Raw genomic sequence first — 10,636 nt, forward strand, 5'->3', positions numbered from 1 at the left:
AATTCCCTACTGTCACGGAGGAGACAGATGATAAAGAACAGAAAAAAAATAAGATTTGGTAATTGTAAATGCTATGAAGAATTTAAATAGGCTAAGGACATAGGTGGAGACTGGAAGATGCATTTTTTTCCCCAGACAGTCTCACTCTGTTGCCCAGGCTGGAGTGCGTGACACCATCTCAGCTCACTGCGACATCTGCCTCCTGAGTTCAAGTGATTCTCCTGCCTTAGCCTCCTAAATAGCTGGGATAACAGTTGCCTGCCACCATGCCCGGATAATTTTTGTATTTTTAGTTGAGGCAGGGTTTCACCATGTTGGCCAGGCTGGTCTCAAACTCCTTACCTCAAGTGATCCACCCACCATGGCCTCTCGAAGTGCTGGGATTACAGGCATGAGCCACTGCGCCTGGCCTGGGAGTTGCTATTTTAGATGTGATGAGCAGCACAACATCTTTCCTGAGGAGATGACATTTGAGATGAGGCTTGAATTGTGAGGAGTAATGTGTCATGCAAAAATACAGGGAAATCATATTGTAGTCAAAGGCAATAGCAAAAAAAAAAAAAAAAAAGTTTTTAGGGTTAAAATGAGTCTGACACATTCAAGAAAGTTCAGGAAGGCACACATACCTGTGTTAGCGTAGGTAGCTAGGAGGACATGAGCAGGGCAGGAAAGGGCATTCCACCCCCACCCCAACCAGGAATGTCAGGCAATCATCAGGTGACGGTCAGCTGGTTGTTACACTGCTTCTCTAAAATTATTATTGGTCACAGCCAGCACCAGGGAAAGGCCGACTCCCAATAGATAGAAAACACCTGAAGCTGGTGTCGGCAGCTTCCTGGTAAGATCTCAAGAGTTGGGCAAGTGGGCTCAAGCATGCACCCTAAGAGGCAAAATGGCAGAGTTTAACTAATAGATGACCTTCCTCTAAGGAATACTTGACTGGCAAGGGAACAATGCCTCAAATGAGCGTGGGTAGAACTTCAGTAAACACACTGAGTATGGCCACTCCCAAGTGCTGGCTGGCCACTGCGTCAGTGGACAAACTGCTCCAAGGGAAGGATCAGGAGAGAAGAAATGCAAATTCCAGAACCGTGGCAACGTATAAAACCCTGCAGTAAGGGTCGTACGGTGCACTTGGATTTCTCAAGTCACCCGCTTGGCCCTCTTCCAAGTATACTTTACTTTCTTTCATTCCTGCTCTAAAACTTTTTTAAAAACTTTCACTCCTGCTCTAAAAATTGTCTTGTTTTCTCATTCTGCCTTATGCCCCTTGGGCGAATTCTTTCCTCTGAGGAGGTGAGAATCGAGTTGCGGCTGCAGATCTATCGAATTCCCTGCTGGTAACAGCTGGAGTGCGGTAAGTAAGGAGGAGAGGGCTGGAAAATGAATTTGTCTCTGATTCCCATTACTTGAAAAGACAGGGTAGGAAAACCTTCTCCTGTATCTTCTTAGCTTCAGTGGCTGGGGAGCACCATCCCTCAAGGGGAGAACCGCCTGGCTGAGCCCAGCCAACCCACATAACTGTGTGAGATATTTTCAGCTACTGTCCTAGGCACCTAGTGAGCTCTTTTGCCTCTTTCAACTTCGGAAAAAAGTCATGATTTATTTTATTGTTTTTTTTGTTTGTTTATGTTTTTATAGCTAGAGCCTTACTCTGTCGTCCAAGCCAGAGCGCAATGGCATGATCATGGCTCACTGTAGCCCAGAACTACTGGGCTCAAGTGATTCTCCTGCCTCAGCTTCCCAAGCAGATGGTACCACCAGCACATGCCACCATGTGCAGCATAGGAAATATTTTTATATTATCTCCTTGATACTTTCTTCCTTCTACTTTTCTGTTTCATGTCTGCATCTCCTGTCACTTATATAGGGACCTCATGGTTCAATTCTCCAGGCATTTAATATTTTCTCATATTTTAAATCTTTCTTTAATTCTGTTTTTTGACATATTTTATTGAGTTTACCTTCAACCTTCTCTGAATTTTTTTTTTTTTTTTTTTTTTTTTTTTTTTTTTTGTTTTTTTTTTTTTTTTTTTTTTTTTGAGACAGGGTCTTGCTCTGTTGCCTAGACTGGAGTACAGTGGCCCAATCATGGTTCATTGCAGCCTCGACCTCCCCGGCTCCAGGAATCCTCCTACCAGGAGCCATCCTCTCAAGTAGCTGGAACTACAGGTGCATGGCACTACATTCAGCTAATATTTTTTGGGTTTTGTAGAGATGGGGGTCTCACTGTGTTGGCCAGGCTGGTCTTAAACTCCCGGGCTCACGTGATCCTCCCACCTCAGCCTCACAAAGTGCTGGGATTATAGGTGTGAGCCACCAAATACTGCCAGAATTTTAAATATCAGGATATAGGAAAGGTTTGCCTTTTTGTTTGGTTGGTTGTTTTTTGAGACGGAGTCTCTCTCACCAGGCTGGGGAGTGCAGCAGTGCAATCTCGGCTCACTGCAACCTCCAATTCCATGGTTCGAGTAATTCTCCTGCCTCAGCCTCCTGAGTTGCTGGGATTACAGGAAAGCACCACCACACCCAGCTAATTTTTGTATTTTTGGTAGAGATTTTCACCATGTTGGCTAGGATGGTCTCCATCCCCTGACCTCGTGATCTGCCCACTTTGGCCTCCCAAAGTTCGGGGATTACAGGTGTGAATCAGTGCACCCGGCCTGCTTTTGTTTTCAATTTTGTTTTTGTCTGCTGGGACAGGGCCAGGCAGGGCAAAGGGTAGATTTCTTTGACACTTACTTTTAATTTTCTTCCCAAGTGCATTCCCACCACTGTTCCTGGAGTCTCAGAGCCTCTCCAGGATCTGTAGAGTCTTGTCTGGGCTGGAGCCCCTTCAGCCCTCCTCCTATCCCCAATCTAGGCTAATGCCCCTCTGCCCTGATTCCTCAATTACCAGACCTCCATCCACTTTCCATTATCCACAACCATGGAGAAAGCTCTTGTCGGCTAATGTGCCTTTTCCAGTTTGCCACATCATTACATTATTGTCTGGACATACCTGTTTTTTGTTTTGTTTTGTTTTTGTTTTTTTGAGACAGAGTCTTGCTGGGTCACCCAGGCTAGAGTGCAGTGGTGCAATCTCAGCTCACTGCAACCTCTGCCTCCCAGGTTCGATTCTCCTGCCTCAGCTTCCCAAGTAGCTGGGATTACAGGCACCCGCCACCGTGCCCAGCTAATTTTTGTATTTTTAGTAGAGATGGTTTTGTCATGTGGGTCAGGCTGGTCTCAAACTCCTGACTTCAAGTGATTCACCTGCCTCAACCTCCCAAAATGCTGAAATTACAGGCATGAGCCACTGAGCCTGACCTGGACATACTTGTTTTTAAAAAATGCCTTTGCTATTATTTTACATTTGTGTGTTCTATCTTCTTCAGGAAAGAGAGGGTTTTTATTTTCACTATGTATGGAGATAATGAACCTTAAACATTATATATTTATTTGTATAAATCCACCTGTTTATTGTCATTCCAAACATTACTTTGAATTTATTTTCCTCTCAGAGCTTTCAAATAATCAGGAGCTCTAAGCATTGCCTGGGAAATATTCTGTTTTCTTTGTGCTCTCTGCCATATGGAACTAGTGATTTTCAGCAAGGCTGTGTTTATGTGTTTTTCAGTTGGGCAAATATGAAGTAATATGAAATAAAATAATATTAATCAAACCTGACTTTTAAATGTTTTTCTTGAGACAGAGTCTTGCTCTGTCACCCAGGCTGGAGTGCAGTGGAGTGATCTTGGCTCACTGCAACCTCTGCCTCCCAGGTTCAAGCTATTCTACTATCTCAGCCTCCCAAGTAGCTGGGACTACAGTCGGTTGCCAACATGCCCAGCTAATTTTTTGTATTTTTAGTAGAGACGGGGTTTCACCATGTTAGCCAGGATGGTCTCGATCTCCTGACCTCAGGATCTGCCTGCATCAGCCTCCCAAAGTGCTGGGATTACAGGTGTGAGCCACTGCGCCTGGCCTCAAACCTGACTTTATGAGCAAATTTTGAAATAGTTTACACCTCCTCAAATTAAAAATAAGTCTTTGCTTTTGCTAATGAATGAATGCATGTTGTGGTGAAGAATCATTTCAAAGCTGAGCAGCCGAGTGAATGCTAGAAACTGCACTCACGTTGTTGCTCTATGGTGGCCCCGTCTCAGCCAGTATACAGGGACGTCTGCAGGTTTTCATCAGGATCGAGGAAACTGCACTGTTGTTACAGACACTGGAACTCCGGCTGGTGATTTTAGTGTAATTTTAAAACTTTTTTTATATCTCAAAGCCATTTGTATTAGTCCGTTTTCATGCTCCTGATAAAGACATACCCAAGACTGGGCAATTAACATAGAAAGAAGGTTTAATGGACTGACAGTTTCGCATGGATGGGGAGGCCTTATCATCATGGCAGGAGGCAAGGAGGAGCAAGTCACGTCTTACATGGATGGCAGCAGGCAAAGAAGGAGCTTGTGCAGGGAACTCCCCCTTATAAAACAATCAGATTTCATGAGACTCATTCACCATCATGAAAACAGCATGGGAAAGACCTGCCCCCATGATTCAATTACCTCCCACTGGGTCCCTCCTACAACACATGGGAATTTATGATGAGATTCGGGTGGGGACGCAGCCAAACCATATCACCATTTCACCCAAGTTTTATGTGTTGGTACTGGTGGGAAGACTAAAAAACTGTTTCCAGATCAATAAACTGGGAATAGAAGTGAGATGTGATAGAAAGCTGTGAAGAAGGCCCAGAGCAGCCCACCCTGATATGCCAGGCTGTTCATTTGGAAGAAAGCATTTGTACACAAGAGAGGTGATGCTGAGAAAGTGAAAAACCTGAAGGTTTTAAGAGCCAAAAAAGTGCTAACGGGAAAATACACCACATGTTTTTAGGTGGGATCCCCTTTACTTTTATGCTTTTTCCTACAGGAACATTTGACTTAAGTTATTTGAGTGTTGAATTACACAAGAACTTCAAAAAAAAAGTTATAAAATGTAATTGCCCAGAACAACTCAAAGCTGGAATAGGGATTTTCCATCTTTAGAGGCTTTTATGTACATCCTCATGATTAGGTCATGCTGGGCCTATGAAGAAGATGGGGTGTGGAATCATTCCCTTTTTATACCTGAGAAAGTGGAAGTGCTTAGTGTTTGGGCAATTGATCCAAGTCACTGCAAGAAAATTGCTGAATCAAGACTAAGTATCCAACCTTCAGAACCCTCATTCAAAACTCCCTGGGAAGCCAGGCATGGTAGCTCACACCTGTAGTCCCAGTACTTTGGGAGGCCAAGGCTGGAGGATCCCTTGAGCTCAGGAGTTCAAGAACAGACTGGGCAATATAGCAAGACCCCTGCCTCTATGAAACAAAACAAAACTCTCTGGGAGGTCCTTTGGTATTACAGTATTTTAGTTATTATAAAACTCTGTCTTCATAAGGAAGACATCAACCAACTTTCAAATATGTGAAAAAAATGAGTTATGGTCACTTGAATTTGCACTCTGAATACTAGAATGATTTTGAAAATTGAATATTGCTGATGAAAATTAGATTACCTTTTAAATTTTTTCTGAAAACTTTTACATTCACATGAGATAAAATCACTAGACTAGAAAAGAAATATGAGAGGAAACAGTCTTCCTGTCTCCCTACCTCCCAGTCCAGCCACTGTCACTGTTTTCTTATGTGAGTTTCCAGAAAGAATTATTTATATATTATAATATAGTGCATTGTATGGTTAGGTTTAGATCATTGCCTTTATAATGTAGTATACACAGATAAATGTATTGGGGTTTTTGTTTTGTTTTGTTTTGTTTTTCTTTTGGAGACAAGTTCCCACTTTGTCGCCTAGGATAGAGCACAGTGGCGTCATCATAGCTCACTGCAGCCTCAACCTCCCTGGCTCAAGGGATACTCCCACCTCAGTCTCCTGAGTATCTGGAACTACAGGCTTGCACCACCCTGCCTGCCTAATTTTTTTTGTTGTATCTTTTTTTTCTTTTTGAGACAGAGTTTCACTCTGTTACCAGGCTGGAGTGCAGTGGCATGATCTTGGCTGACTGCAATCTCCGCCTCTGGGTTGAAGTGATTCTCCTGCCTCAGCCTCCCGAGTATCTGGGACTACAGGCACGCGCCACCATGACCAGCTAATTTTTGTATTTTTTTAGTAGAGACGGGGTTTCACCGTGTTGGCCAGGGTGGTCTCGGTCTCCTGACCTCATGATCCATCCGCCTCGGCTGTTGTAAGTTTAGTAGTGACAAGGTCCCCCTGTGTTGTCCAGGCTGTTCTCAAACTCCTGAGCTCAAGTGATTTGCCCACTTTGGCCTCCCAAAGTGCTGAGATTATGTAGGTGTAAGCCAGCACACCTACCCCCTTTCTTTTTTCTTTACATAAAGAATAGTAGGCCGGGCGCGGTGGCTCACGCCTGTAATCCCAGCACTTTGGGAGGCTGAGGCGGGTGGATCCCAAGGTCAAGAGATCAAGACCATCCTGGCCAACATGGTGAAACACTGTCTCCACTAAAAAATACATAAAAATTAGCTGGGTGTCGTGGTGTGTGCCTGTAGTCCCAGCTACTCGGGAGGCTGAGGCAGGAGAATTGCTTGAACCCAGGAGGCAGAGACTGTAGTGAGCTGAGATTGTGCCACTGCACTCCAGCCTGGCACCTGGTGACAGAGCAAGACTCTGTCTCAAAAAAAAAAAAAAAAAAGAACAGTATATTACACACAGTGTTCTGTACCTTAATACTTTTCACCTGATGTATCCTGGCGCGTTTTCACTGTTGGTATATAAAGAGCGCCTCACCCTTTCTCCAGCCGTTTCCCATTGTGTGATTGTATCTTTAATTCCCTGGCTCCTGATGAAACTGTAGGTGGCGAGCTGTTTAGAACTAGCCTAACTGCTTATTCTCCCTTTCTGAAGGAAGCATGTTGACATTTTTGAAAAGGACTGCTTGATACTATGAGGTCAGTTGAGGCTGGTGATGACCGGTGCCTGTTTACTAGAAGAAGCACTGCTAATTTTATGGCTTTTTATTTTCTTTTATGCCTGCTTTGTTTTGAAAAGTGGCTGATCCCAGCCAAAATATAAATCAGGGAAATCAAATTGCAGCCAAGGTGGTTGACACTGGCTTCAGATCCCAAGTGAATGTATAGTGAAAAGCACAGCCAGCTGGAGGCCGGCGGCACTTGCAGGCTCCGCTCCTTGTTACCCTCTCCCTCTGGGCTGCAGAGCCTTCTGGAAAGCTGCTGCCTGGCCTGGGTCAGATTGCTTACACGCCACTGCCTCCCAGGCTGGCGTTCCCAACCCTAAGCCAATGCACATTTATAGAACAATTCCATGTGATCCTGGGGAAGACAGACCGCGGTGGAGGGCAGTGCTGAAAAGCAGCCTCCGGAAGAGAGGGCCTTCTCCTGCCGCTGCGCTCTCCATGCTGGGGGGCTACTGGGTGAGTGAGTCTCAGACTGAGGGCTTCTTCCTTCAGGCAACCTGTGGCTTTAAACCAGTTTGACTACTGAGATTAGAGGGATAAAGCATTGCTTGCATGCTTTCCTTACAAAGTGAAATTAAAGGCACATCTGTGCCTCTCCACTCCTTGTTTCTTAAGCCAAATGAACTGCACTTTTTCTAATACGTCACTGGTTACTTTTGATAGACTGTAGCGCCATTAACCAGACCTTGGTCTCTTCATTTGTGAAATGAAGGGTTGGGCTAGATGATTACTGAAATTTCTTCTGGACTCTGTTGCGATTCTGCCCATCACAAATTTTAGTTTCAAGTGTTTGTGATTCTGCAAAATGATAACTTAAGAGAGAACCCCTAAGGCCCTGAGGGTTTATAGAACTTTGTGGGAGAAAGTCATCTGAAAGCTGTGATTGCGTCGACCTTGACATGTTTGCACAGGTATTTCTCTAGATTCTCACGAGTACCTCACCAGACCTGTTTCTGATGTTGTGCCTGCCAACTTGAGCTGCCGTGTGATCCTGACAAACACTGTGTATCTGAGTTTGACTTGGTGTCAGTTATGACTGAATCACCAGGTTGGAGCTGAAGTTACGCAGAATTCTAAGCCTCATGAGAGAATCCTACAGTTCAGTGAAACACAGAAGTGTGTGTAGGTACTGTTTTGTACCCCGTTCCATAAAACAGAAACGCCCCGACCAAAATCTTTTATCCCACTGACACCACTTATAACCTATTGTGTAATACCTGCATATGTGTGTGTATAGGGGGAAAACTCCCCCCAGTTCTAGTGGCTGCTTCCACATTAGCCCATTGTCCGTTCCAATGAATTCCTGTGGGCTATTGGGGGAGAGAAGATTCCTGTTCTCAGGTCAAGCTGACAGTCCCCTATTGCTTCTCTGTGCTTCCTCCTGCACAGACACCAGTGCTAGGCAGGTTCAAGGAGTACACTCTTATCTAGTTTTGTTGTAAATGCCCATTGGTTTGGGGGGTTTCTATTTGTTCTGTCTATCTGAGGAAACCTGGGAAGATCTAAAAGCTCTCCTGCCACCATCTTCCCAGAATTCCACTCGTCAGGTTAAAATCACAAGCAGGGAGACCAGGCTGCTTCCACAGTAGCTCCAATGGGTAGAGAAGGGTCCGGCCGGGTGTCATGGCTCACTCCTGTAGTCCCAGTGCTTTGGGAGGCCGAGGCCGGCAGATGGTGAGGTCAAGAGTTCGAGACCAGCCTGGCCAAAATGGTGAAATCCCATCTCTACGAAAAATACAAAAAATTAGCTGGGTGTGGTGGCACACGCTTGTAATCCCAGCTACTTGGGAGGCTGAGGCAGCAGGAGAATGGCTTGAACCCAGCAGGTGGAGGTTGCGGTGAGTGGAGATCGTGCCATTGCCCTCTAGCCTGGGCAACAGAGCAAGACTCCGTCTAAAAAAAAAAAAAAAAAATCTCAAAGAAAGAAGGGTCTGCCCCAGAAACAAGGGGAGTGGTGAGGAAGGGAACAATGAAAGAAACGCTGGGAAGACGGAATCCAGAGGGCAGGGTGAGTGTATTAGTCTGTTTTGCATTGCTATAAAGGAACACCTGAGACTGAGTTATTTATAAAGAAAAAAGATGTATTTGGCTCCTGGTTCTGCAGGCTGTAGAAGCTTGGCACTAGCACCCACTTGGCTTCAGGAAGCTTTGACTCACGGTGGAAGGCCAAGGGGGAGCAGGCATGTCACATGGCAAGAGACAGAGCAAGAGAGATGCCGGGCCCTTTTCTTTTCTTCCTTTTTTTGACGGAGACTCAATTTGTCACCCAGGCTGGAGTGTAGTGGCATGATCTCAGCTCACTGCAACCTCCACCTCCCAGGTTCAAGCAATTCTCCTGCCTCAGCCTATTGAGTAGCTGTGACAACAGGCATAGATCACCATGCCCAGATAATTTTTGTATTTTTAGTACAGACGGGGTTTCACCATCTTGACCTTGTAAACTACCTGCCTCAGCCTCCCAAAGTGTTGGGATTACAGGTGTGAGCCACTGTACCCAGCCACCAAACCCTTTTCATTTTTTATTTGAGGTAGGATCTTGCTGTGTTGTGCAAGCTGGAGTGTAGTGGTGCAGTGTAGTCTCGACTTCCTTGGCCCAAGCCCTCCTCCTGGCTCAGCAGCCCGAGTAGCTGGGACCACAGGCATGCACCACCACACCTGGCTAATTTTCTTATTTTTCTGTAGAGACAGGGTCTTGCTGTGTTGCTCCGGCTGGTCTTGAACTCCTGAGCTCAAGCGATCCTCCTGCCTCGACCTCCCAAAGTGCTGGGATTATGGGAGAGAGCCACACCGACTGGCCTCCAGCCCCTTTAAACAACCAGCTCTCAGGTGAACTGATAGAATGAGAAGGCACTCCTTACTACAAGGAAGCACCAAAGCATTCATGAGGGACCCACCCCTATGACCTCCCACCAGGCCCCACCTCCAATGCTGGGGATCGCATTTCAAAATAAGATTTAGAGGAGACAAACCTCCAAACTCTATCAGTCAAAGATTGTCTATGGAGAGAGAAGAAGAATGAAACTGAGGGAAAAATTCAAGATACCTATTCATTTCTTCATTTCATTCAGCAAACACTTATTAAGTGATGCTAAGCAGGCAGTCACCGCAAGGTATAGAATGACCACAATGGTCTCCGGCCACAGGACTGAAAGAACAAAGTCCTCTAAAGCTGATGGGCAAGGCAGGAGAGGGATTGGCTTGAGGGGAAGATGGTGAGTGGACATTTCAAGGGGCTGAGTCATCTAAGTAGAGACATTGATGGGAGATTTAAAAATGCAGTTGGTGAAGGAGTGAGATGTCAGGGCAGGTGGTCTAGATTTAGAGCCTTTTCTCTGGACTCAATAGAGAAAGACATGGGAATCAGTGGACTCTCCAAGAAGAAGACTGGGTTAGAACACCAAATCCTGAAGCCCTTGGTTGGCTTTACTGAATGGGTGGGAGGAGGAACTGGAGATGGAGAAAGAGAGTGGGATTTTCAGCACCTTTTTATGAAAGGTTTACGTGGAAAGAGGCTTGAGGAGAGAGTTAGGAGACAGTCTCAGATGCTGCAGAGAGGCTGAAAGAGGATGAAAACAGAGACAGAGCAGCATCTGGGCATCGTGAACAGCTTTTGAGTGTGCTTCCTTTCTTTTTTTTTTTTTTTTTTTTTTTTTT

General features: G+C 45.3%; 1 protein-coding gene across 22 annotated transcripts in view; it reads left to right on the forward strand.

The window, feature by feature from the left end:
- The first annotated feature begins 1,033 nt into the window (after positions 1–1,033).
- The window catches only part of TACC2 (transforming acidic coiled-coil containing protein 2), a 259,898-nt gene continuing 250,295 nt past the window's right edge, over positions 1,034–10,636 (forward strand). For 19 of the 22 annotated variants that reach the window (XM_017508606.2, XM_017508616.2, XM_017508602.2 and 16 more), the window contains exon 1: positions 7,317–7,438. The gene's annotated coding sequence lies outside the window, so the exon portion shown is untranslated. Of the gene's footprint in view, positions 1,358–7,315; positions 7,439–10,636 lie in introns of those variants that run through there. The other 3 variants (XM_017508626.2, XM_037731397.1, XM_017508625.2) reach the window with 3 other exon arrangements.

This window comes from Cebus imitator, unplaced genomic scaffold, assembly GCF_001604975.1.
Source record: "Cebus imitator isolate Cc_AM_T3 unplaced genomic scaffold, Cebus_imitator-1.0 Scaffold396, whole genome shotgun sequence".
Taxonomy (NCBI): domain Eukaryota; kingdom Metazoa; phylum Chordata; class Mammalia; order Primates; family Cebidae; genus Cebus; species Cebus imitator.